The 23,754-nt window shown below is 35.6% G+C and overlaps 2 long non-coding RNA genes across 2 annotated transcripts in view; both read left to right on the forward strand.

The window, feature by feature from the left end:
* Positions 1-1,584, forward strand: part of LOC147025364 (uncharacterized) — a 24,112-nt gene extending 22,528 nt beyond the window's left edge. The window contains exon 4 of the long non-coding RNA XR_015058861.1: positions 1,024-1,584. This is a non-coding gene — a long non-coding RNA (uncharacterized LOC147025364). The remainder of the gene's footprint in view (positions 1-1,023) is intronic.
* Positions 1,585-9,618: 8,034 nt separating this feature from the next.
* LOC147025365 (uncharacterized) lies at positions 9,619-12,504 on the forward strand. Its single transcript, XR_015059472.1, has 2 exons — positions 9,619-10,546; positions 10,644-12,504. It is a non-coding gene; the product is annotated as an uncharacterized LOC147025365 (long non-coding RNA).
* Positions 12,505-23,754: the final 11,250 nt, after the last annotated feature.

A 23,754-nucleotide genomic window follows, 5' to 3' on the forward strand; every position in this document is an offset into this window, starting at 1 on the left:
AGGAGGCAGCTTTGTGGATGTGAGCAGGATGGGGAAACTTTGGGAATGGGGATTTCACACCTTTGCCATCCTATCTACACCCCTTCCTTTTATGTTTGTTTTTGTCAAACCATTTTCCCTGTCCCTCCATGCACACATAATTTGTAGTTGACCATACAGGATGTAGGGGCTAAGTAAAGTATTCATGTGCATCGTCAGTACTATGTATGATTCCTACCTACAATTACTTCTTTAACGACCCAACTATTCCCAGTTTTTTGTGGAATCAGCCAAGGAAAGTTTTGGCTCAAGTCTTTCATTAACCAATGTCCAGGCCTGACATTCGACTGAAAGTGATTTCGGCAAGTATTTGTAATTTGTTCATTCTGAGTGGAAGGTGCATCGAAAGGAAGCTGTCTTACTTGGGCGGTCAAAGTTCACGATTGTAATTTGTTTTGTTAATAAAGTAGAAGCCCTTTGTCAAATTTCAAGTTTAATCATGAATGTCATGTTATGCTACATGTTGTTTTCTTTAAAAGGAATAATTTGCACTGTTTTCACTTTAATTTTACTGTTTAAAGGCCAAAGTCTGAAATATTCAACACTTGGGAAGCACGAACCACTCTGCTGTGCCCTTGAGGTTTCCGACTTTCACCATTTTATCTTTTTCGCTGCATTGAGCAAACGTTTCTCACCTGCGGGTGTTCTTAATTAGCTCAATACACCATTTGGGTACATTTTCACCACCGTTAACGCTGGTTTGTGTATGTAGAACGTAATTGAAAATGACGTACGTTTTTACATTTTTTGATGTTGTACCTGTGCAAAAAAAAACACCTGTAACTGTTATGGAATTAATGCATTTGAAAGCAAGGAATTTCATAAACTGAATCAATTTTTTTTTTTAACAAGCAGCAATATCTTTTCAATAAATAAGAGGTCATTATATTATAACAGCTTTATGGTTATTCATTTGCGATGCCGACTCGTTGCTTTCACATCAACTACTTCAATGGCCCCTTTTATTCCCACGTTCTTGGCCAGGGTATTTCACGTATTTCACATTTTGACCAAGTATTTCATGGACCGGCTGGCCTGGCCCGACGGTCGACGGAACGTGGCTGGAGTTTGTGATTTGTTAAGCGGGTTGGCCATAATTCACTGACCTACCTAAGTGGCAAAAGACGAAAATTGACATCCATCAACTCTTGTGAGCAGGTAAGACGCGCAATTCAACATTCATCTAAGGGAAGGCACACTTATTCAAATCAAACTGTTTTCTGCTAACATGAAGTTCCAACACGTTAATGAATTGCTCAAGAAAAATGAAAAATCTTTCAGTGTCTAAATGTGTCGATATATTTTGTCAAGTACTTGTGAGGCTGTTTTTCCGAAAGTGTCATTTGTCTCGAATCTGGATGTTTGTGTTGTGAAACTTTTGTTCGTCATGTTACAGGGAAGAGTTTTGTTGTTGATTGTGAAGGTGTGTTTGGATGCAAGTCAAATCCAAGTTATTTCTCTTCCCACCTGTGGAGATTGTGGCTTGCAATATGTAGGGAAAACTTCACAATGTTTGCATTGCAAAAGGGCATATGTCCAGTGTGACTTCTGGTGTTAAGATGTATTTATATAATTTCAATGAGGTGGGACATGATGTTGGTCTTTGTTCAATCCAAATTATAGACTCAGTTAATGTAGATGATTTTGACAATGAAGAGGATTGTCGTGCTGAGCAAAGACACAAAGAGGATTTTTGGATTCGGACCCTATGTGTGATTTATACTTGGGGCCTAAATGATAGGGTACAAGGTATGGGGTCAGTTTCTTTGAGTAATGTTAGTGGTAATGAGTATTTTGAAAAACCGGATATGGATCTTCATTATAAATAGAGGGTCTGTGTATTGATATGTGTGCTGGTGGATTCCTGAGTACATTCTGTGGAGTTAAGGTGTTTCTGGTGTTAGTGAGGGGGGGGGTGTTTTCTGTTGGTGTGTGTGTTTGCGTATGTGAGTGTGTGTGATTTTCTGTCCTCCATCTGTCTTTCTTTCTTTCTGTTCCCCATCTCTCTTTATTTATTTTTCTTTGTCTAATACAGGGGTGAATCTTCCAAATAGTTTTTGTAGGGTTCACTTGGCTGCACCTCGATGGGTTTGAGGGTAGAGGAGTAGCAGCCGAAACCCGAATCCTATCGAAGTTCATCCTGATGACTCCATCTTTGTCTGTTTGTTACTCCTGATAATCCAATGCTGTATTTGATAAGTTATTTGATTCAGCATCGGCAGCTTTAGCCAGAGTATTCTTCTTCTTTGTTTAAATGTATGCAGCACAAGGGTGCGGGGTAGCATCATTGGCTGAGGGCATGGCTGTACCGCTGATGCAATGCCGCTGGTTAGGGCTGGAATTTGTAATTTTTTCACGGTGCCAGTGATAGCTCTCCTACTCTTCACGGATGACAGCATGGGATCTTTAATGTCCACCAACGAACGCTGGCACCATTCCCGTTTAACATCCATCCGAGGGACGGCACACACATTTATTAATCGCCATGCCTGTGAAACACCTGGATGACAATTTATAGCTGGGTTGGTATTCTAACCCAAGCTAGACAGCTTAGAGGCGAGTGTGCATACCTCGAGGCCATCCTGTTAGCATGGCCAGGGTATGAGCAGGCAAAAATCTTCAATATAGCAGTACATTTGGAACACACTTGCCTGCTCTTTTCCAAAGGCACTCTTGGGTCTTTGAAGTCCATAAGAGATCAGTTATTAGACAAGTTATCTGGCTTCAAATTTTCAAAGGATGGTCTACTGTATGATGTGATACCATGCCTATAACGTGAAGTACCAAGGTGGTACTCTTTGTAGGAGGCTTCATTAGCCCATCCCCCATGCAGTGGAACATGGGGTTTTGCAATCACGTCTGTGTGTCTGTCTGGGCCGTAACGTTTTTTACCTTTTTCGCTTTTGTCATCAAATTTTCCACAAAGCTTTAATATGAGAATATGGAGAAGATAAATTAATAATTTTGTTGAAATAATTTTCATTGTTATGATTATTATTATTAAGATTTGTCAGTTAAAAGCTAGATGTATGACCAGTAAGCATTGGTTGTGGTATTTGTGGATAATCATTAGTAAATGCCGATAAATGAATGATTAATATTTACGGTTTCATGTTATAAGTTGTCGGAGCATGGATTGGTGAATCCTATTTTAAACTGCTTGACGTAATGAGCTAATTTTGACTGTGGATGGCAGTATTGTACTGTAAACTGCCTGGTGAAGTTCGTGGAGATGCTGGAACATTCTGAGATGAAGGTTCCAGTGTAGACGGGAATCACATTTGCTGAAGGCATGGGATCATTCTGTGTTACTGCAGGGTATTTCAAAAAGAGTGATGCAACTTTATATGATTATTTACAAAGAAACGGAAACCTCAGGAATGTGAACCAAATATTTATTGGAAGCTTATGACATGGTATTTTCTACCACTGATTGTTATTGCAGTAAGTTACTGCTGGAGGTAGTGAGAGCCCAAGGTCTGAAATTGTCATTTATGCAAAATCCTTGTAATTGACCTTCTCGATGTGTGCCCCTCCATGGTTTAGACAGGCATTGATCCTGACTCCAAAGTTCTGTCCAACGTTCCTGTCGGCCTCATGTGGCACTGCCTGGAGGTAGTCTGACACCTCCTGCTTCAGATCATCCAGTGTGGCAGGGCAGTTGGCAGAGACAGAGCCCTTGGCAGCCCCGCAAAACCATTAGTCCAAAGGGTTCAAGACTGGGCTATGGGGTGCCCAGTCATAAGCGGTACCCAGGGCAACGAGGCGGTTTCTGAATAGCTGCCGCAGTAAAGTGATTGTGTCACCAACTGTATATTCGGGGGTACACCATCCTGCATAAACCAGGTCATGCTGAGCTGGTTTGAGGTGACTTTTTAGGCTATATCATTATGGATCTTCTGGAGCATGGCCAGGTAGTGCTCGCTGTTGATCGTCACCATCCTACTGTTGTCATTTGCAAAACAGTAAGGCCCGAGCGTTCCCCATCTGGCATTGAAGCTGCAGAAGCATGTGACCTCTCAGGTACCTCTCAGTGTTCTCCTCAGGTGGTTCTGCCACCCAGAAAATGTTATGGTTGTTGATGGCACCGTTCAAGTGGAAATGGGCTTCATCACTGAACCAGATCAGGTTGATTCAGTTTGGGTACCGCTCCATCCTGTCACTGAGCCAATTGCACATATCAAGTCTCCTTCTCATGTCATATTGACTCAGTTTATGCCTCATAGAGATGATTGATGTATGGGAAAAGCTTCAGTTCCTTAGTGAGGATGTGCCAGACTGATGTTGGTTTGATGCCTAGCTCCAGAGAGCACCAGCGGTGGGACTTCTTGGCACTGTCCACTTCAGAATCCCACACTGCGTCGATGTTGGCTTTGCTCTTGGTTAGTGATGCTGGCCTGCTACTGTTGCCCTTGCTCTGGTTGTGAACTGTACCCTTGTGCTCAAATTTTTTCACAATACATTGATTGGCACAATTTGTGGGTCCATCACGTGTTCTGAGGTTGTATTCCTGCCAGAACCTCCGGCAGGTGTCTTCATATGATTGTCTCATACCACCCACAGAGCCACCACGTTTGTCTTCTGCTTCACTGTCAATGGCATAGTTGAGCTACGGAGCGAAAAATCCCGTAACACGCGTAAGTTGAGCCGGTAGGACAGGGACACTGGGTGGAAGCAACTCAACGTGGTAATCGCAGTTGGACATTGTAATGGTGAAAGTCCTCATTTAACTTATTGTCTGATTATTTGAAATACAAGTTTCAAAAAATCTATGCTGTTGATGTGGTCAATGTAACGTCACTCGGAAGTCACAGACCCCAACTGGCAAAGATCCATTTGATTGGTAAGTGACCTGTACGATCATTCATACTCGTGAAGCGCAAATCTTGGGTTGCAGTCATTCGAGAATGAGCTGGGTTGGGCAGGACAAACAACATACATACACTAAAGGGAAGGAAACCCCAAGATGTATGTATGAACAATGCTATTATTAGCCCCTGTTCGACGAAGTCCATAATGGGGGCTTATGTATTTGGTCTCGATTTTCGTGTGTGTGTGTGTGTGTGTGTGTGTGTGTGTGTGTGTGTGTGTGTGTGTGTGTGTGTGTGTGTGTGTGTGTGTGTGTGTGCGCGTGCATGCGTGCGTCCTCAACCATGTCTCGGACATGTATGTACCGATTTTATTCGTACTTTGCAAACAGATAAGAAATGATGGCTTACTTATGCATGTCTTTTATTTTCGAGATCAGATCCAAGATAGCCAACTGGTGGCCATTTTAGTTGTAAAAAAACCCGATGTTGAACATGTCCTCAACCATTTCTCGGACATGCATTTACCGATGTTTACATTTGGCACACAGAGAATGAATGATGGCTCACACATGGTCGTCATTTTGTTTTTTTCAAGATCAGATTAGGTATGTGCTTTGAATCATAAGTAGTAGGTACGTTTTTGCTTCTTGCACATAACCCGGGTTATTCCTTTTTGTCCATACAGAACTGTCAGTTGCCTATATAATGCTCAAATAAAGGTATGAATCAGAGGAATGCGTTGCAAGCTTGGAACAAGATCGCCCGTAGGGAGGGTACTCTGCTTGTAAAGCTCAATTCCCATCTGTGTGTCAATGCTGCCCATTCTACAGGCCATACCTTCCACTCTCTCCCCCAGCATCACAAATATCGCCCATTAGCCAGGCCCTGCCTTTCCCTCCAGCTGCCAAGAAATCACCACCATCTTTTTTGCTCCGCATAGCTCTGATTGTCCATAGTTGTCTCTGATGTACATTTGAAGACTGAACAACACGTCTTCTATCAGTACATAAAGTTACCGTTTTGAGGAAACTAAGGCACATCTTGATTTCAACTCAAACAAGGTAATGTTCGTTGTTTTTGCAGCGATCCTAGCAGCAGTCTAATATGCACTGCCCAATGAAGGTATATTAATTCTCATAATGCAGAGAAATGAAAAAAATGTGGTCTTTCATTAAAAAAACACCCCCCAAAAAACCAGAACTCCTTTGGTTTTCGCCACACTTTTCAAGGCTTATAAACAATCTGATGGAAATGTAATTCACGTTATGTCAAGTAAATAAACGAAAATCGGCTTGATCATGAAGCTGTAATTAATTAGTCAGGAGGGAAATTTCCGAGAGATATTTATTATGTACATGCACACTTTAAAGTTGTATAAAATGTAAACGTCCACTTCCGTACCCTCAAGTCAACATCACCTCTGAATTTATGCACACTTGAAAAACAAACGACGTGTTGTAAACTGAACAAGGCATGTTTTAATTAAAATGAAAATGGTTATGATTCTTTCCTTTTGTCAGCGTTTTGTATGGACTGTATGCTGTTGAGATGTCCAGGGGTGTGTTCAGTTACCAAACAGCGAGCTAGTGCCTGCCAAGCCAGCCGTCCTTATCAACGGTTTTGAATGGAGTGCTTGCCTGAGTGCTTAATCCACTTGGCAAGTGCTCTACAAGAAAATTGGCAACTGAACACACCCCAGATTCATGACATATTGATGAGGATAAACATCTAGAGTCGAGACCATGACTCCTTTCGGCCATATCGATGAATTCGTCCTTCAGAGGGCAGATTTTGACATTTCACGTGGCAAGGTAGAGGCAACGAGGAAAGTTAGAGGTTTGTTTGGAATCAAAAGCGGGTTTTATTTTAATTAATTATTTTTCCCAAACTTGGTTAAAAACCCTGAGAAAATGATTTTGTGGGAGGAGGCAGGGGAAGGGGTGGGTTGGGTTGGAGGAGGAGGAGGGAGGGGATTGGGTGGGATGAGGGACCCAGTATTGCCTGGCAACACCAGGTACACCTGGTCATGTTCTTATACTTGTGATTCCCTGTCTGAATTTGTTCTTCATCATGTGACTTCCCATCTCAACCCTTTTTTCCTTATTTTCCATTGCTCGCATGTGATAAATATGCACACATTTTTGATAATCAAAGTTTCTTTCCTCTGTTATTTACCTCTCCAACATAAGCAGTGGTTACAGTGTTTAAGATACCATGCAGCAGAGGCATTATGGACCATGTAACCTGTTCCTCCGTCGATACACGTTTTCATGTCCTCTTATAAAATTTGAAGCTTCTCAACAGCATTTGCATGTTGATTTATAGGTGAAGAGGGAAAATATAACTCAGACAGACAATTTGTCTGGGCAAAAACCTCCCTCCTGAGAGTCCACAATATAATTGCCATGAGAGCTGTCTCCTAAATAGCCAATCAACAGGCCAGAGCCATAATTCATCAGCCAGATGGGTGGACAGCAGGTTTCTCCATTGGAAAATGAAGAAATAAACTCGATGCCAAATGCCGTTGGAATTAATTTCATTAACAGAAATCAAGGGACAATTCGCAAGTGGTTAATGAAGTTGCGATGATAACAAAACAAAACGTTGCGATTTGTTATTGGGAGAGGCCACGGTATTTGACCAAACAGAAGTAAAACCACAAGGGATTGGCAACACTTGGCAGATTTCAATGTCAATTTTATTTGAGCAAGCATATGTCTTACTTGCTCCTCAAACTTTTAGTGAACACGGTCCCTCTGCGACAGCCTGCGGGTTAACATTTCCAATCCCACTTTGCTCTTTGTCCTGGAAGAACAGAGAATAAAGCAAACTCACAGAAGAAAGAGGAATGGATGTGAATTCTTTAGTGCGTTTCGTGAACAATTCCTATAGACATGAACTTCACATTCAGTGATGGGATGCCCAGAGGCAAGAGATACAGTACATTTGCAAAGGGTAAAACATATGAAAGTGTAGGGGATGAGCAAAGGGTATTGGTGTTGGGGTGAGGGATGATCATGAAAAATATTGGGATGCTTTATACATTATTAAGAGCCTGACTCCAGGAAAGGGGGAAGATTATGGCTGTTGTAGGGTTTGTTTCTACAATTAGTGCCCCCAATTTGTTATGCGACCATAGAGTTTCTTAGACCCCTAGAAGTACTAAACCACAACCTCGGTTGTTTTTTTTCCCCTCCTTTTATTTTCTGCCAATGTCCAAGCTGGATTTTGAATCCAGTTGGAGCTTCCAGAATGATTTTTTACATCAATAATGGGAATATAAAGTATGCAGGGTTGACATAATTTTTTTGATGTTGACTTGATTGTTAAGGTCATGACATCATTATTGAATGTTTTTACATTTTTTGCCATAACTCAACTAATTTTTGTCAGATTTAGATGAAATTGCCCTTTTTAGATAGCCTAAAGCACAGTACATTTATGCTTTACATCATACCCCTCTGGGTTAAAGGTCAAGGTCAAACGGCGCTGTGAGAAAAAAAAAGCTCGATTGTCATCACTCAATTTTGCCATTGTGGAGTCTCAAAGACCGCTTGGCCTTCCAAGACGTTTTTTCACCATAATACGAGTCGTTGGTGTACTTGCACTGAAGTCGTGCACTTGATATCTGATTGATGTTGACCTACTTTTTGGATTGTGACCTAATTAACAAACAACACTTTTGATCATAACTTCACCAATTTTTCTCCAATTTTCATGATGTTGAGTTTTATGGGTCGATTGTAGATGGAGACACATTTTCATAATTTTCACTGTAATCCTAAATTTGAAGGTCAAGGTCATATAGTGCTCCAAAATAAATCTGGCCATCAATATATCGTGGGTTCCGGGGGAGGCTTACCCTTGACGATCGCTTTGTGATTCCAGATATCTAGTAATTTTTGGGTTTTTATTCCTACCTCGCTGCCATGTCAAATTGTAGTATAACAGTACAATTTGTTATGAATGAACACGGTATTATCAGTGCACACCCTATAGAGCTGTATCCATCTTGTCCACTCATTCTTCCCCACATTCCTTGTTTCTCCAACTCTATCTCGATTTTGTCCCCCAACTCTGCTGTTGATGTGTTCCCCCAACCCCTTCTGTTTGTACTGTTCTTTTTGTTCTGTTACATACTGATCTGTTCTGTTGTCGCTTCTCCACCAGCCTCGAGACTGTATTACAAAAAAAACAGAACATCAATCCACACCATCTTTTGGAACACCAGTATATATTTGCCGGTGTTTCATTTATTAATATGTGCGGTAAAAATTGCTCCAAGGAAATGATTAATGGCTTCCCACCCCAAATATTTCAGCATTGGGTACCAATTACCTCGCTCTATACTTTAACACACCCCCTTCCATTTGACCAGCTTTTATTAAATGCTTCATAACATTACGAAAGGGTTCTGCCAAGATGGTTCTAAATATGGGGCCTACCTTGGAGACTCACAAATTTTGAAAAAATCAGTAGGGTAAGAATACTGATTCTGGCTCACTTTTCCCCATGTAAATGAATGGGGGATTTTCAGCGATTTATATTTTTTTTCCTTAAAAATAAACCCCCTTTTTATCCCAAGGTATATTTATTTGTCTCCCCTTTTAACTTGGAGGTTGAACCTCATTGAATTGAACACCTGGGGGTTGAACAGCTCACTCATTGAACCTATAAAGATTTGTTCATTCTCAAATTCCTTCAATAGTTTAATTTTCTTTGCACAATAATCCCCATCTAAAATATTGACAAACAAAACATTTGAATCTTTATATTTTTTAAGATACCCCATTTGTGCCATTACGAAATGATAAACTTCTCTTAATGCTCTTGTTTGACCACCTCCTGAGCCACAGGTTATTTTTTGTTAAGCCCCGCCCACTTTTGCTAAGCCCCGCCCACTTTTGCTAAGCTCCGCCCACTTTGCATAAGGTATTTTTTCTAAGCCACGCCCACTTTTCCTAAGCTCCGCCCACTTTTGCTAAGCTCCGCCCACTTTTCATAAGGTATTTTTCTAAGCCACGCCCACTTTTCCTAAGCCCCGCCCACTTTTGCTAAGCTCCGCCCACTTTTCATAAGGTATTTTTTCTAAGCCACGCCCACTTTTCCTAAGCTCCGCCTACTTTTGCTAAGCCCCGCCCACTCTTACATCATTTCCAGTTCATCTCTGACTCACAAAGAAATCACTAGAAAATTACAGGATGTTATGGTTTTGAAAAATTTCCCAATGAAGGCTTGCCTAGGCTTGCCCAGGGAATTTCCAAAGGAAACCACACCCACCAGTCTTTCTCTATAAAAGCTTCAAACCCAGGCTCCATTTTAAACATTTGTTCTTGCTGGCAATGGTGTTCTGTGTGCTTGTCTCAAACTCTCTGTCTTCTATGGAACTAAACCTTCAAGTTGATGAACTGGATTCAAACCTCTTATCTATTGAGGTAAGATTTTTTATTTTCCTATTTTCAAACTTTGATTGAAGCATACTCATTTAATAATTAAATAACTTAATTAATACATTATTATTTTCTCTCACAGGAAATTGTATCTGAAAATACTGCTTTTGCTACAACTTGGGGGAAATTGTTGGCTTGGTTGAAGACCTTGAGTGGGATGACTTTGGTGTTCCTTGGAACTCTCTGTCTTCTATGGAACTAAACCTTCAAGTTGATGAACTGGATTCAAACCTCTTATCTATTGAGGTAAGATTTTTTATTTTCCTATTTTCAAACTTTGATTGAAGCATACTCATTTAATAATTAAATAACTTAATTAATACATTATTATTTTCTCTCACAGGAAATTGTGTCTGAAATACGAAATGAAAATACTGCTTTTGCTACAACTTGGGGCGAAATTGTTGGCTTGGTTGAAGACCTTATGAGCGACCAAGACCCACAGAACGAGTTCGTCCTTGATGACCCAACCAAAGAGTTATACCTTGGAGACCAGCAAAATCCTGAAAAAGAGTTTTACAGCAATAGTACTCATTGTGAGTTATCAAGACAATACCCACTGAACAAGTTATACCTTGATGAGCCAGAATACAAGTTTTACCTTGGAGACTCACAAATTTTGAAAAAATCAGTAAATGAGTTCTGCCTTGATGGTTTAAATAACTACCTTGGAGACTCAGGAAAAGGGTTCTGCCAAGATGGTTCTAAATATGGGGCCTACCTTGGAGACTCACAAATTTTGAAAAAATCAGTAAATGAGTTCTGCCTTGATGGTTTAAATAACTACCTTGGAGACTCAGGAAAAGGGTTCTGCCAAGATGGTTCTAAATATGGGGCCTACCTTGGAGACTCACAAATTTTGAAAAATCAGTAAATGAGTTCTGCCTTGATGGTTTAAATAACTACCTTGGAGACTCAGGAAAAGGGTTCTGCCAAGATGGTTCTAAATATGGGGCCTACCTTGGAGACTCACAAATTTTGAAAAAATCAGTAAATGAGTTATCCTTAAGAGACTTTGTAAGTTGGTTTTACTTTGAATACTTGAAATGTGGGTTCTGGATTGATAACTCACAATGTGATACATATCTTGGAAACTCAACGGGAATGTGGTTATACCTTGAAGACTTGGAAAGTTGGGTTTATGTTGAACACTTAAAACTTTTTTGGGGGCTTTTATTTATTTATTTATTTATTTATTATTATTATTATTTTATTTATTTATATTTTGGAGACTTTTGGAGTTGCTATCACTCTTTGGGATCTAAACCTATCGATGTAGTTCTTTGTCGGATGGTGCTTGATGGGAGCAAGATCAAGAAAGTTCTGGGAAGAAAGTGCAGGCTTACTCCCCCTTTCTACGTCATCAAACCTGAAAGCCTTAAAAGACAGAATTGGAAGAAGAAAAAAAAAACGTAAAAAAATATATATATATAGGTGGAAATCTCATTTTGAAAAAGACATTGTGTTGGGCGAGGATTGAGTTAGGGTTGAGATTTTGAATGTGAGGGTTGGGACACACACACATACACATCAACAAACAAAAGTTAAGCCTTGACTATTCAGTTGAGGATTCTGTGTTTGGGGTTCACAGATCTAAGAACGTCCCCCTTGACACACATTATATACTGTTATACACCTCGGACTTGGCCCTCGAGTGTCCACAACGGTGTATAGTAGGAGGGAGTGAAGCGCCAACCTATTGCTCCCATTGCACACACACACAAACAAAAGTTAAGCCTTGACTATTCAGTTGAGGATTCTGTGTTTGGGGTTCACAGATCTAAGAACGTCCCCCTTGACACACATTATATACTGTTATACACCTCGGACTTGGCCCTCGAGTGTCCACAAAGGTGTATTATCTGCTTAGTTTTGTCTTTTGTAATTCCTGTGAATAAAATGAACCTAAAATCTCTTCCCCTTCCAAATCATATATTTTATAAGTCCAAGGAACTGTATCTATTACATCAACAATTTTAAAAAGTTCTTTCGTCCATCGTTCAGTAAAACCCTTTTCAAAATGAGATTTCCACCTATATATTCTTACGATATCACCAACTTTGAATTTAGGTTTTCTGACATTAATCTCTTTTTCATATTTTAATTTTGTAAATGTTTCTGATGGCTTCATATTCGTTGACGTGTGAATCGTGTCATTATACTTATCCACAATATCCTGAATAAAAGATGACCATTGTTGTGAACCGAGTTGTGTGAATTTTTATATAGTCTCTCTTTTAAGGTACGATTAAAACGTTCAACAACAACTGCCTTCCCTTCATTAAAGGTACTGTATAATGTAATACTGTTATTTTTTAGAAAATTCATAAATGTCTTGTTATAAAACTCTCTACCCTCATCAGTCCACAATTTCTTAGGTTTTCTCTTACTTTTATTAAATATCTGTTGAAAAGCTAACACAAGAGTATTACCTGTTTTGTTTTTTAAAGGGACAACCCACGCATATCTACTCCTCAAATCAATAACGGTTAAAGCATACTTGTACCCCTTATCATTATTGAGTTCAATCAAATCAGCAGACCAGATATAATCAACTTCCTTGGAATAAACTTTCCTTCTCTGAAACTTTGTGAATATTGGTTTATGTAATTCATCAGCTAATTGCTCTTCAGTCTTAATGGCATCATTAGAGCCTATAAGTTTTTGAATTTCCAAGTCCAAGTTTCAATTTAGCACTAATCATCTTCTTCACGATGAACCTATCAACTTTTTCTCTCAAGGTTGGATTTTGTATCAGAGACAAATTATATAACATTTCTCTATCGGCTTCATGCTTTTCTTCCAACGTTGTGGTATTCCTATAATCAATATCGTGTCTCATGCACACTTCATCAACTCTATTGATTGGTTTACTCCAGGATTTAGGATTGTCTGCCTCATCTAATCTTTTATCCAAGTTTGTGCCTGGACCACAGAAAGAATACCCTGGAAGATGTAATTCCCCTGGTATTCCAGTAGTTGTAAATTTACTTCCTGATAAAAACTTTTGTATATCTCCTCCGAGTTTGTGTTTGGAGATAAATTGATTTTTTTTTGAACCACACACCGAACATATACCTTTTTGTATAACCCTGTTATTTTTACTTTTAATATATGAAATATTTTTAGTATTAGTTTTCTTTTTACATTTGAGACAATAACTCATTTATTTATGAGAAAAATTTCTGCAGAGTGCAAAAACCTTTTTAGTTTCCAACATGCACATTTGAATCTTAATTTTTAAAACATAAAGAATCCTTAGAAATGCCTTCACTCTCTCCTCCATTTATTTAAGAAAAAACTTGAATTAAAATACATGTCTTCTCGATGTCGATAGTCTTGTCGAAAGTATTGCAAATAGACTTTTTAATTCTTTGTATTCCTCCCTGGTGAGATAAGTTAATTTCTTTAATACCTCTATTCTTTTTGAATCTCACTGGTTTCCATATTTTGATATTTATTCATTCTCTCTCTTTCCTCCCTCTCTCTCTTCTCTCTTTCCTCCTTCTCTCTCTCCTCCTCCTCCTTTTCCTCCTCTTCCCTCTCTTCTTCAACTCCTTCCTCATCCCTTACTATACTTGAATCGTTTACACCCCATAGAATATTATACATATATTCATCAGGATTTCTTGTTATTCCTGTATCCAAAATAATTTTTTACAACAGGATACCAATAAAATTTCTTTTGAATTTCTAAAAGAGCCTTACCTTTTCTTAACCTTATAATTTTTTCATTATTTAACATTCTAATTAAATCTAAAGTTGTTGGTTTATCAACATCAGCATAATGCCAATCTTTTATTGAAAATACCTCATTCTTATGTTGTAGAACATATTTATTAAAATACCGAATACCCTTTTCTTGAAGGTATGCTTGAACACAGAAATGATAATTTTCTTGAAGCCTTCTTGCTGTCATTTATGTATTAGAAATATATGTTAGAATAATATTATGGCACGAAACACCTCCCCATCTTCCCATAGTTAAATCATTTTGTATTTCCTTACTTATTATATATAATCCTGTTTTTTCTGTTTTCATGAGATAAACAAGGGCAAAACCATTATTATATTTACCCTTATTAAATTCTTTTATTTGTTGTTTACTAATCGTGGCTCCACAAAACTCATTCTCGATACCAAGTGGATAATATTCTTCCTTACGAGACTGATTTAATTGTTCCAGGTCTTCGAGGTTAATTTTAAATGACCAATTATACCCTAAATCATTCATATCATACCCCCATTGTTCTATTCTCATACAAACGATACGCCCTTCTTTATAAAAATTTATTTTAATTCGAACTGTGAATTCTGTATGACCTGGAGATAATATCAACACTTCTGTATCTTTAGAATACACAGCCGTTTTATTTAAGTATATATATTGTGATAAATCGCTTAATCTCACCAAGTCATTCGCGTCAGTCGGGCTTGGATAATTTTTTAATTTATAAGCATTTTTCATGTTAATATTTTTGTTTATATTATATTTATATCGTTCAGCCTGTGCCTTTGTGTAATAATTTGATAAATCAATATCCAGTTCTTGAGATACACCAAAGATAGAACCATCTTTACCAACATAAGTCATTTATATTAGATTAAAAATAATATCATAAAATTTTTTATTTTTGTTGAGTTGAAATAACACATATAGACATAATTGACCACAACACTTGGAATTTAATTCTTGGACTTGAAATGTTTGATAAACACCATTCTGTAAGAATTTTATGACTTCAACAGGTGGTGGAAGACCAAAACTATCAAAATAATATTTGTCTTGACTATTAAAAATACAAACCCAATGAGAACCGTTCCCATCATTATCTTCTAAGTTCATAATAATATTCTTTGTATGTTTCGACACATTTGTTAATTCATCTCTCATACAAATAACCACATTATGAATTTTTAATTTCTTACAATATTTGGCAAGTTGTAAATTTGATGTTGTATTCTTTCCAAATTCTTTCAACCACTCATCAATGCTCATTTATTTATTAGAAAGATATAATCCATTACCTCTTTTCGTTAATTTTACACCTGCTTGTGCTATAGAAGAAAGCATATCTCCAACTAACAATCTCGCTTTATCAGGCAGACCTTCAAGTTTTTCAGCAAAATCTACAATTACACCACTTCCACTAATTTGTTTCTCCAACTCTTTGTTATGTCTTTCCAATTCTTTTTGAGCCTGGAGTTGAGCCTTCCTTTCGTTGGCAGTTTTGACCGCTGTTGAAATACCACCCGTCAATGCTCCAACCGCACTTAAACCAGCAAATAAAGGAATTAGAAATGGGAGAAATCCTCCACTCGTCTCTCTTATTGAATATTTTTTCAACATTGGTTTTGTCATTTTAATTTTAAGTGAGCCAGTGTCATTCAAGATTTTAACCTGTTCTCTTGTGAGCAAAACATCAATTCTTACTGCTCCTTTTCTCTGAATTGTATTAACGTTAATCGTACAAGGCTTTTGATTTTGAACACAAGATGATAGTTTATGAAGATTGATTTGATTAACATATACCCCAGTTGGTACTTTGCCACTCATTTATTTAACAAAAAATTATGTGAGACTAATCATCACACCATTATCTGTATTAATCTGCAATTCTGTTTCTTCCAAAAGCAAACAATATGTATCAACTTCTTCACTCTCTCCTCTTTCAATGTATAGGGAAGTATCCACTCGATTAGACTTTATAGTTTCTTTTTGAGCGCTCAGGTCAAACGTATAGATTGTATACAAACTTTTAAATGCTGTCATATCCAAAATAGGTTCTTTATTTCCATTACTTTCACACACCTTTTGGTAAGACTTGTATGCTTCAGCAAAATCATTTTTTTCCCAATTAATTTCCAATCTATCTCGTGGATAAAATGTTCCATCTAGAGAAACGCGAAGTTGTTTCACCTTAGCATTATCACTCAATGCATTATTCTTATCAGTCGCAGTATCACCATCTGGCTTTTTAAAAATCATCCACAGATATCGTGGCTTTCCTTCCAGAACACCCAAATTCCACGTGTAAGTAGTTTGATTGAGTTTAACGTGTTGACATCTTCTTTTGAGGTATGATACACTGAGTGGTTTTTTGAGTTAAGTCTTCGATTCAACATCTCTTCTGTTTTAAGATTAGGAGTATATTCACTGATATACCAACTCATCTCCTCAATTACAAATTTATTCTGATCACCAAAAGCATTACCAACACCAAAAAGCAATCTATTTTCATTATCATTCCTTTGTAGTTGAAATCTAATTTTAAGACCATACAGAACTTTATCATAATCACAAAATCCAAATATACCTTTAAGAGGAACTGCCACAGTAAAACTATTTTCTGCTTTTGTATCATCATTATACATTCCTTTCCTTTGAATATATCCAGGGTCTGTGTTTGTTCCCGTTGACATATCAGGAATAAAACCTTCGACAGACCCCTTTCCCATTCTATCACTGAATGTATAGAGTGTAAATTTCATCATTTCAGATACAGCAGAGACATAATCAACCGCTTCAACTTCTTGTGTTCCAATATACAATCGCACACTATCAAACATTTTCCAGAAGAAATCATTTACAAGTGTAGCGTTTGTGTTATTCCCAGCCTTAGTGAATTTAAATTTACACAACAAGAAACTTTCGGAGAGATTCAAATAGGTTTGTTGATTATTTATTTCAAAACTTTTTGTACCATTTGTATTCCAGTCTGTTCCAGTTATTGCATTTACCTTGAAGTAATCTTCTTTTTTAGTGGAGTTTGAGATAATAATAGTATCATCCAAATCATAGATACTATCAATTGCTTCCATACTTGTATTTATTTAGGAAAAAAGATGTTAAAACTTTTGAAACCCTGATCCAAGTATTTGAATTATTTTCTGTCGTTCTTGGGGGACAACTGAGTTTTACCTTTCTTAATTTCTTTTATTGCTTGTAATTTATGAGATTCTTTCTGAGCATCTTTTATACTCTTTACAGCACCTGCTACATTTCCCACAGCAGAAGCAGTTGAACCAATTAGGTCTTTATGTTTAAGAATAGTTGAACCAATACCCATGAGAGTATCAATTATCCCATCTCCTCTAAATTGATGTCCAACACCCCTTTGTCTCTTAGGTTTATAGTATCCTCTACCAAGATACATACCTTCACCCTTGTAGTACGGGGAAAGGAACATCCCATCCCCTGTAATTATTTTATATTTTCCCAACTCGTGCTTCCTCACAATAACCATCGTATTTATTTATTGAAAAACTTCACGTAGGTGAATTCTGATGGATATAACTTCTCCATTAAAAGAAATCACACGATTATCTTGGTCGGTTATCCTAAAATTTACTCTGTGTAGGGTTTTTCCTGACACAGGTAGATAAACCAAATTTTTAGGCTCCATATTGAATTTATAACCAATTGGGGTTGAGTATGCGCTGAATGAAAATATTGTATTTGTTTTTAATCCATCATTATAAGCACCATCAATCAAATCACAGTGAATTAACACCGAATTTATTCCTGAGGATATTTGAATGACATTATCACTGTAAAACGTCCCATTAGTTTCAATCTTTTTTGAGGAGAAACCTAATAACTCTCTAAATGAATTATCAATTGTGAAATCAACCTTGTAGTTATTTTTAACTTTAATCGTTGATTTTGAAGTATGTTTTTGAATGTTTATAATAATATTTTTTGGTTCATCACCCTGTTCTTTCATAAGACGAGCAATTTCGGAAGATATTTGAGAAATCTCGTATGCTCCGGTGAGACTGTTATCGTTTTGTATCCACTTCCCGGATTATAACTAAACTTGTCATTTTTCTCGGTTATATTAAATAAGGTATTATAAGTCTCCATGGACAATAAAGATGCCTCATATTCTTTTGTTGTGTCAAGTTGTAGTGGGTATGGGAATGAAGATGTGTGGTCGCTTGTTGTGAAATTAAAACTCAGGATTGTGCTTCTCATCTTATTTAATATGAGATAAAATGTCTTTATATTGAGATTTATTAATTATTTTCATGTTCATCAACTGGTCTAAAATGGCTGATGCTTCATTAAAACAATTGTTATTTCCAGCCTTCTTACTGCCGAACAACAATAACAGTCTATTAACTAATTGCGATGGGTCATTTGGAAGAAAACTAATACCTGAACCAAGGATACTTAAAGCCTGAATAATGTGTTTCTCCTTCTCATTCTTCCTACTTTTACCAGAAAGAATAACCTTATAATTTAGAGTGTTCAGCAAATCAATATATACTCTATCATCATTATTTTCCATATCCAATGGTTTATCAATATACTTTGATTCATCCCTCACAGTTGAACCTTGTCTTCCATCTTTTGTGAGAAGAAACATTAATCTCGGAGTTAGTTTAACAGGGGTTGAGCAGAACTTAAGAACCTTAATTCATCATTAAATATCAATACCTTTTCTTGAACAAGATGAAATATTGCTGGTTGTTCTGTTGGAATGAGTCCTGCTTTGGTTTTTGAATCCGCTGAATATTCATTGTTTTGAACAGCATTCACAATATAATCAGGGGTTGATTAATCTCTTCCAGTTGTTGAAATAAACCTTCATCATCATATTCTAATTCTCCTAAATGCTCTAATTCTTCCTCCGTCATTTGACTGAAATCTTTTAACATTTGAAGCTTTCTAGGAGTATATTCTACTGTGGGAACTGTGGAAACATCTTTCATTTTTTCTTGGGAAGTTTTTAAAAGTGGTTTAAAAAATTTCTCTTGTTTTTTTTCAAATGCTTCTTCGCCCGTTAGTTTCTGTCTGCGTTTCTTCTTTATGTCTTCCTGTTGTTTTACAACTTTTGAAACCAACTCTTGATGTTCCTTAAATCTTCTTGCTCTTTCTTTTGTATCCATTTATTTATTGTAAAATATCATTTAATGAATTGTAAAGATCAACAGGGAAATTTTCCTTTTCTTCATCATTCAAGTAGATGTGTTCAAATAAATCCTTTTCTTTAAATATTTCATCAAATTCTTTATTAACATTAATGCGAGTTGTAATTTCTTCTTCACTAATCCTTGCATCTCTGCTTTTCATACGTTTGTGTTGAGTTTCTTCATCAACATCAAAACCGAATGATAAAATCTTCACTCCGCTCAGATATTTAATAATTTGTCTCGTTCCTTCTGGATTAGTTTCTAATATCCCAACACCACCAGATTTTAGTTTCTTTAACTCACTCTTACAATGTGAATATTTTGTTGTACCAAGAGAAACCTCCTCAAATATTTGTCCTTCATTCCTCAATCGCATATGTTCCTCCACTGAAATATAGTGATAATCTTCACCTTTTACTTCTCCAGGTCTTATTGCTCTAGTTGTTGTTGATACAATGCGTATCACGGGTGTTTTTTAAGTAAATTTACAATATTCTCATTTGTACTACACAAGAACCTTGATTTATGAAAGTTTTTCCAGAAGCAGATTTACCCACAAGATTTATAATAATAGTTGTCATTTATATATGTAATTGTTTATAAAACAAAAAATATATCCCTTAATATCTCATCTTGTTTCACAACAATATATTTATATTTTTCAGTCGTGTGCTTCATATAATCCTCAAATTTCTTTTTACTACATAATGTAGAACAATTATCTCTCCAAAAATTATTGATATCTATTGAATTTAACTTGAATAAAATAAAAGTATTAGCATTGTTTCTGATGGAACGACGAGGAAGTTGAAAGTACGATTGACTAAGATAAATACAATTACAAGAAGAATGTCTCCCTCTTGTGTAGTAGCTATCCATTACCGTTTGGTTTCTCTCATTAACACAATCATCAAAGATAACGAGGTTCTTTTTTGATTTATCCAAATCTTGGGGAGACGGTATATCATCCGTATTATCACTAAGAATACAAGTTATAAGATTTGATTTCTTTTTACATCTCTGTGTATCACAAAATAGTTGAATTATATCTTCAATGTTATAATCATTTAGGTTTTTTTGACGTTTAAATAAACCTATTATATCTTCTTTTGAAGACCAGCATTAAAACCTTGTGAGAGTAGTTGATACTCTGGTTGAAAACTCGACTTTGTGAAAATTATTAAATTATCATAATCTAAAAAGTTGGGAGTGAGGAGCATTTTTAAAAGTAAGCAGGTTTTTCCACATCCACTTGAACCAACTATGAGACATCTTAATGAATTTGGGAGATTTTTATGGTTGTTAAATTTTATCTTATTTTCCCAAATAGGTAAAAAATCATTCATTTATATATTTGAAAAACAGGTTATTTAATTTATTATTAGCTCTTTATGAAACTCTATATTTTATCCTAAGTTCAGGTTTAATTTCAAGATAATCCATTATTTTATTTATACAATATCTTGTGTTGATATTTCCCTGAAAATTACATCCATGAATAATATACAACAACAATCCTTTGAACATTTCTCTTATACGTTCAGTTTCTTCCCTTGTAAGGAAAGGTGTGTTATCATCCTCATACTTTACATTCATTTCTCTAATCAATCTTGTAAAGTAATTCATTTTTGGTGTAAATCTAAAAGAATTATTTTCCTTTTTATATTTTTTATTATCATTAATTAGAAGATAATCACAGAATATACATTGTTTATAAGCTTTTGACTCTGTGTTTAATCCCTGTCTTTCACACGCAGGACAATTCTCAAATTTGTCATATGGAGAATCAGGAAAGTCTAGCATATTTATAAAGTAAAACTTTACTTAAACTGAAATTCATCTATACTTTTAGTTGTATATTACCATCGATATCGATATACTTTTTTTCATTATCAGATTCAACGACAACATTTTTTATATTAAAGGTAATTTTAAAATTATCGTTAACTACTATTGAACGAAATGTCATTTCACCTGATATATTAACATCCTTTATTTCATCAAGATTTACATCTTTAGGGTTGTTGAAAAAAATACAAATTTCTCCTTGCATATTACAGATGGTCTTATCTTTTCTTTCTAAAGCTTCATCCATAAGGTTTTTGTTCTTTGATACTTTTTCTTGTTTCATTGCTTTTTCTAGTTTTGAATATATTACTAGAAGGAGAGGAGAAACTTTTGTTAGAGATACTTTAATTGATGTTCTACCAGGTATACTAAAAGCCCTTCCACTGAAGGAAATTGAAGAACTCATATTATTTACCATAATAGTTTTTATCCAATAGTTGTTATATTTATCTTTGTTCAATTTTACATCCTTGACATATTTCTCAGTATCTTTAACAGATGAAGAGATTGATTGAAACTTGTCTTTTGTGTCTTGAAACATTGTATTTATTAAGTGAAAAAGTTGGAGGATAAAATGTTTTTAAGCACAGATTCACCTATAAATTAAACGAAATTTTCATCAAGAAAATTTTAGTTTAAGCAAAGTTTTATTCTATAAATATGGTGAATACAACGTACTGCGATGTTTGTAATCACGAATATAAACATTATAGAAAACACCTCCGAACCAACAAACACACATTTAATCTATTTCATCAAATATCTCCTCTTGAGTTGGAAAGAAAACATTGTGATATCTGTTCAAAGGATGTTTTGAAGAGTAGTTATAATCAACATCTTCAATCACAAAAACACAAGAAAAATGAGTTTAAAGTAAAGGGAGACTATTATATTAAAAACACTGATGAGGCATTTAAAGGGCATATAAAAATAAGGATTTTTCAATTTGGAGAACCCAGTCCATCATCAATAGCTGAATCAATTGAAATAGTGAAACCCGATGTTGAAAAATTTATTAAAAGACATTAAAAGAAATAAAAACTTTAAAGTTTTATATGGGAGTGAAAATGAATATGAAAAGACAAGATGAAGAACAAACTCCTTATATGAGAACAGATCTTCATTTTATAACATCATTTCAAGATTTTTTGAATAGTGGGGTTTATGAAGAACTATCAAGACAAGAGGAGGATGTTGATAATACAGTGGTAGGAAGTGGATTCAATATTAAAAAATCATCTTTTTAGATATACACATTCTAAAATCAAACCCTCTTAAAGCTTCTTCTTATATTGAATTACCAAAAGAAATAAAACTAAAGAAGGCAGTTGTTAATATTAAGAACAATGATAATAAATGTTTTCTCTGGTCTGTTCTTGCTCACTTACATCCACCAAAATGTAATTCAGAAAGAGTAAAACAATATATGAAATATGAGAATACCTTGGACATTAAAGATTTTAAATTCCCAATGCCATTAACAGATATTCCTAAATTTGAGAAAAAGAATAATCTTTCTATTAATGTATATGGATTAACGGATACAAACAAAGTTCAAATATTAAAAATTTCAAACAACTATAAAAATGAAGAAACACACATTGACCTTTTATATTTTAGTGTTGGAAAGAATTCACATTACACATACATCAATAATTTATCAAGATTAATCTCTTCTCAGGTATTCAGAACAGCAAACAAAATATATCCTTGTAAGCGATGTCTTAATTCATTTCATACAAAAGAACGATTAGAACAACATTCAAAATATTGTAGTAATCATAAATCAGCTGTAATTACAATGCCTAAACCTGGTGAAAAGATTTATTTTGAAGATTATAATAAATCTATCATGCACCCATTTGTGATATACGCTGATTTTGAATGTATCCTTAAAAAGATAAATACTGCTTCTCCTAATCCAAAAGAACCATATACAAATAAATATCAAAAACATATTCCTTGTGGTTTTTGTTATTATATCAAATCATCTGTTGGAGAAAAGTATAACAAACTTGAACATTATCGTGGAAAAAATGCTTCACAAGAGTTTGTAAAACGATTAGAAAAGGATTGTATAAGACTCACTAAATTAATGAAAGAAACAAATGAACCGATGAAATTAACCAAAGAAGAAAAATTAGAATTTAGAATGAAAAATATCTGTCATATTTGTGAGGGGGAAATTAAGGAGTTTAAAGTTAGAGACCATTGTCATCTTACTGGTAAATATAGAGGTCCCGCTCATTCCTGTTGTAATCTTAATTATAAATTACCTTCTTTTATTCCAGTCTTTCTTCACAACAGCGCCAACTATGATACACATCTATTTATAAATGAACTTTCAAAAACACCAGGGAATATTTCTGCTATAACAAACACAAGTCAAAAGTATATTTCATTTTCAAAAATGATATTCACAAAACCTATAACTCGTATTAGGTTTTTAGATTCTTACAAGTTTATGGGAACACCACTAGCCTACCTCGCATCAAATCTAAGCTCCACAGACTCTTTTCCAAATCTTAATTCATTCTTTCCAAAAGAGGAAATTCTCACTAAAGAGGAAATTCAGATTAAAGATGAAATTCTGATTAAAGAAGGAATTCTTACGAGAGAGGAAATTCAAACAAGGAATGAAATTCAAAGTAAAGAGAAAATTCTTACAAGTAAGGGAATTTATCCTT

Source organism: Eptatretus burgeri, chromosome 6, assembly GCF_056783735.1.
Source record: "Eptatretus burgeri isolate ZD-2024b chromosome 6, Ebu_testis_v1, whole genome shotgun sequence".
In the NCBI taxonomy this organism is placed as follows: domain Eukaryota; kingdom Metazoa; phylum Chordata; class Myxini; order Myxiniformes; family Myxinidae; genus Eptatretus; species Eptatretus burgeri.